Source organism: Lolium rigidum, chromosome 2 (assembly GCF_022539505.1).
Source record: "Lolium rigidum isolate FL_2022 chromosome 2, APGP_CSIRO_Lrig_0.1, whole genome shotgun sequence".
Taxonomy (NCBI): domain Eukaryota; kingdom Viridiplantae; phylum Streptophyta; class Magnoliopsida; order Poales; family Poaceae; genus Lolium; species Lolium rigidum.
In genome coordinates, this window is record NC_061509.1 from 283,487,732 (window position 1) to 283,492,731 (window position 5,000).

The window sequence follows — 5,000 nt, forward strand, 5'->3', positions numbered from 1 at the left end:
ACGGGACCCCTGCCCGTCAGCTTGTGAAGGAGCCCTACACTGTTGTCGCGGCAGAGAAAATGGCCATTTCTCTGCCGCGGCAGCGAGTTTCTGCCAGGCTTAGCCGTTTGTAGCGGTACCGTGGTTTTGGCTGCCGCGCCATGGTTTTTCACCGTATCTCGACCGCCGCGCGCCCACCCGACTATCGTTAGACGTTTTCCGACGTCGGCCCGACTCTAGCCGTTTTTGCCGTGCCGTCGTTTTGGCTGCCGCGCCATGGTTTTCACCGTATCCAGGCCGCCGCGCGCCCACCGACTATACTCCACCGTGTCGTTAGGCGATTTCCGGCGTCGGCCCGACTTGGCCGTTTTTAGCCCGTACCGTCGTTTTGGCTGCCGCGCTATGGTTTTTCACCGTATTCGACCGCCGCGCGCTCACCAGACTATACTCCAGGTGTCGTTAGGCGATTTCCGACGTCGGCCCGACTTAGCCGTTTTTAGCCCGTCGCGTCGTTTTGGCTGCCGCGCGTGGTTTTTCACCGTATCTCGACCGCCGCGCGCCCACCGACTATACTCCACCGTGTCGTTAGACGGTTTCCGACGTCGGCCCGACTTAGCCGGGTTTTAGCCCGTCTCGTCGTTTTGGCTGCCGCGCGCAGTGGTTTTCACCGTATTTCGACCGCCGCGCGCCCACCGACTATGCTCACCAGGTGTCGTTAGGCGATTTCAGACGTCGGCCCGACTTAGCCGTTTTTAGCCGTCGCGGTCGTTTTGGCTTGCAGCGCATGGTTTTCACCGTATTTCGACGCGCCGCGCCCACCCGACTATGCTCCACCGTGTCGTTAGACGATTTCCGACGTCGGCCCGACTTAGCCGTTTTTAGCCCGTGCCGTCGTTTTGGCTGCCGCGCTATGGTTTTTCACCGTGTTTCGACGCGCACGCCCAGCGACTATGCTCCGCAGTGTCGTTAGCCGTTTTCCGACGTCGGCCCGACTTAGCCGTTTTAGCCGTCGCCGTCGTTTTGGCTGCGCGCATGGTTTTTCACCGTATTCGACGCGCAGCGCCCACCCGACTATACTCCACCGTGTCGTTAGACGATTTCGACGTCGGCCCGACTTAGCCGTTTTTAGCCCGTGCCGTCGTTTTGGCTGCCGCGCCATGGTTTTTCACCGTATTTCGGCCGCGCGCGCCCACCCGACTATACTTCACCATGTCGTTAGACGATTTCAGACGTCGGCCCGACTTAGCCGTTTTAGCCGTCTGAGTCGTTTTGGCTGCCGCGCTGTGGTTTTTCACCGTATTCCGACCGCCGCGCGCCCACGACTATACTCCAGTGTCGTTAGGCGATTTCCGACGTCGGCCCGACTTAGCAGTTTTAGCCCGTCACGTCGTTTTGGTCTGCGCGCTATGGTTTTTCACCGTATTTCGACCGCCCAGCGCCACCGACTATACTTCACGTGTCGTTAGGCGTTTTCAGACGTCGGCCCGACTTAGCCGTTTTTGCCCGTACCGTCGTTTTGGCTGCCGCGCCATGGTTTTTCACCGTATCCAGGCCGCCGCGCGCCCACCCGACTATACTCCACCGTGTCGTTAGACGTTTTCCGACGTCGGCCCGACTTAGCCGTTTTTAGCCGATACGGTCGTTTTGGCTGCCGCGCCATGGTTTTTCACCGTATTTCGACCGCCGCGCGCCCACCGGACTATACTTCACCGGTGTCGTTAGGCGTTTTCAGACGTCGGCCCGACTTAGCCGTTTTTGCCCGTCGCGTCGTTTTGGCTGCAGCGCCATGGTTTTTCACCGTATTCAGACCGCCAGCGCGCCCACCCGACTATACTCCACCGTGTCGTTAGACGATTTCAGGCGTCGGCCCGACTTAGCAGTTTTAGCCGTCTGCGTCGTTTTGGCTGCCAGCGCCATGGTTTTTCACCGTATTTCGACCGCTGCGCGCCACCCGACTATACTTCACAGTGTCGTTAGACGATTTCGACGTCGGCCCGACTTAGCGTTTTTAGCCGTGCAGTCGTTTTGGCTGCCGCGCCATGGTTTTTCACCGTATTTCGGCCGCGCGCGCCCACCCAGACTATACTCCACAGTGTCGTTAGGCGATTTCAGACGTCGGCCCGACTTAGCCGTTTTTGCCGTACCGTCGTTTTGGCTGCCGCGCCATGGTTTTTCACCGTATTTCGACCGCCGCGCGCCCACCAGGCTATACTCCACCGTGTCGTTAGACGATTTCCGACGTCGGCCCGACTTAGCCGTTTTTGCCGTCGCCGTCGTTTTGGCTGCGGCGCCATGGTTTTTCACCGTATTTCGACCGCCGCGCGCCCACCCGACTATACTCCACCAGTGTCGTTAGGCGATTTCAAACGTCGGCCCGACTTAGCCGTTTTGCCGTACCGTCGTTTTGTGCTCGGCATGTGGTTTTCACCGTATTCGGCCGCCGCGCGCCCCCCCGACTATACTCCACCGTGTCGTTAGGCGATTTCCGACGTCGGCCCGACTTAGCCGTTTTTCCGTCCGTCGTTTTGGCTGCCGCGCCGTGGTTTTTCACCGTATTCGACCGCCGCAGCGCCCACCAGACTATACTTCACCGTGTCGTTAGACGATTTCAAGCGTCGGCCCGACTTAGCCGTTTTTTGCCCGTACTGTCGTTTTGGCTGCCGCGCCGTGGTTTTCACCGTATTCCGACCGCCGCGCGCCACCGACTATACTCCACCGTGTCGTTAGACGATTTCAGACGTCGGCCCGACTTAGCCGTTTTGCCGTCAGTCGTTTTGGCTGCCGCGCCATGGTTTTCACGTATTTCGACCGCCGTGCGCACCCGACTATACTCCACGTGTCGTTAGGCGATTTCCGACGTCGGCCCGACTTAGCCGTTTTGCCCGTACCGTCGTTTTGGCTGCGCGCATGGTTTTTCACCGTATTTCGACCGCCGGCGCCCACCGACTATACTCCACCGTGTCGTTAGGCGATTTCCGAGCGTCGGCCCGACTTAGCCGTTTTTTGCCCGTTCCGTCGTTTTGGCTGCCGCGCCCTGGTTTTTCCCCGTATTCCGACCGCCGCGCGCCTACCGACTATACTCCGCGTGTCGTTAGGCGATTTCGACGTCGGCCCGACTTAGCCGTTTTTGCCCGTCTACGTCGTTTTGGCTGCGGCGCTATGGTTTTTCACCGTATTTCGACCGCGTGCGCCCACGACTATACTTCACCGTGTCGTTAGACGTTTTCCGACGTCGGCCCGACTTAGCGGTTTTTTGCCCGTCGCAGTCGTTTTGGCTGCCAGCGCTATGGTTTTTCACCGTATTCCGACCGCGCAGCGCCCACCCAGACTATACTCCACCGTGTCGTTAGGCGATTTCCGGCGTCGGCCCGACTTAGCCGTTTTTGCCCGTACCGTCGTTTTGGCTGCAGCGCCATGGTTTTTCACCGTATTTCGACCGCCGCGCGCCCACCCGACTATACTCCACCGTGTCGTTAGACGGTTTCCGACGTCGGCCCGACTTAGCCGTTTTTGCCCGTACCGTCGTTTTGGCTGCCGCGCCATGGTTTTTCACCGTATTTCGACCGCCGCGCGCCCACGGACTATACTCCACCGTGTCGTTAGACGATTTCAGAACGTCGGCCCGACTTAGCCGTTTTTGCCCGTCTCGTCGTTTTGGCTGCCGCGCCATGGTTTTTCACCGTATCTCGACCGCCGCGCGCCCACCGAGCTATACTCCACCGTGTCGTTAGACGTTTTCAAACGTCGGCCCGACTTAGCCGTTTTTGCCCGTCACGTCGTTTTGGCTGCAGCGCCATGGTTTTTCACCGTATTCCGACCGCCGCGCGCCCACCGACTATACTCCACCGTGTCGTTAGGCGATTTCGACGTCGGCCCGACTTAGCCGTTTTTGCCCGTACCGTCGTTTTGGCTGCCGCGCTGTGGTTTTTCACCGTATTCCGACCGCGCGCGCCCACCAGACTATACTCCACCGTGTCGTTAGGCGATTTCAGACGTCGGCCCGACTTAGCCGTTTTCCCGTACCGTCGTTTTGGCTGCCGCGCCATGGTTTTTCACGGTATTTCGACCGCCGCGCGCCCACGCGACTATACTCCACCGTGTCGTTAGACGATTCCGACGTCGGCCCGACTTAGCCGTTTTTTGCCGTGCCGGTCGTTTTGGCTGCCCGCGCATGTGGTTTTTCACCGTATTTCAGAGCCGCGGCGCCCACCGACTATACTCCACGTGTCGTTAGACGATTTCGACGTCGGCCCGACTTAGCGTTTTGCCGTACCGTCGTTTTGGCTGCAGCGCATGGTTTTTCACGTATTCGACCGCCGTGCGCCCACCGACTATACTTCACGGTGTCGTTAGGCGTTTCAGACGTCGGCCCGACTTAGCCGTTTTTGCCCGTCAGTCGTTTTGGCTGCCGCGCGTGGTTTTCACCGTATCCGACCGCCGCGCGCCCGCAGACTATGCTCCAGTGTCGTTAGGCGATTTCAGACGTCGGCCCGACTTAGCCGTTTTTTGCCCGTCGCGTCGTTTTGGCTGCCGCGCCATGGTTTTTCACCGTATTTCGACCGCCGCAGCGCCCACCAGACTATACTTCACCGTGTCGTTAGACGATTTCAGACGTCGCCCGACTTAGCCGTTTTTGCCGTACCGTCGTTTTGGCTGCCAGCGCTGTGGTTTTTCACACGTATCTCGACCGCCGCGCGCCCACCCGACTATACTCCACCGTGTCGTTAGACGATTTTCAGACGTCGGCCCGACTTAGCCGTTTTAGCCCGTACCGTCGTTTTGGCTGCCGCGCCATGGTTTTTCACCGTATTTCGACCGCCGCGCGCCCACCCGACTATACTCCACCGGTGTCGTTAGACGATTTCCGACGTCGGCCCGACTTAGCCGTTTTTAGCCCGTACGTCGTTTTGGCTGCCGCGCCATGGTTTTTCACCGTATCTCGACCGCCGCGCGCCCACCAGACTATAGTTCACCGTGTCGTTTGACGTTCTTTCAACGTATCCACGACCGCCTCGCGCCAT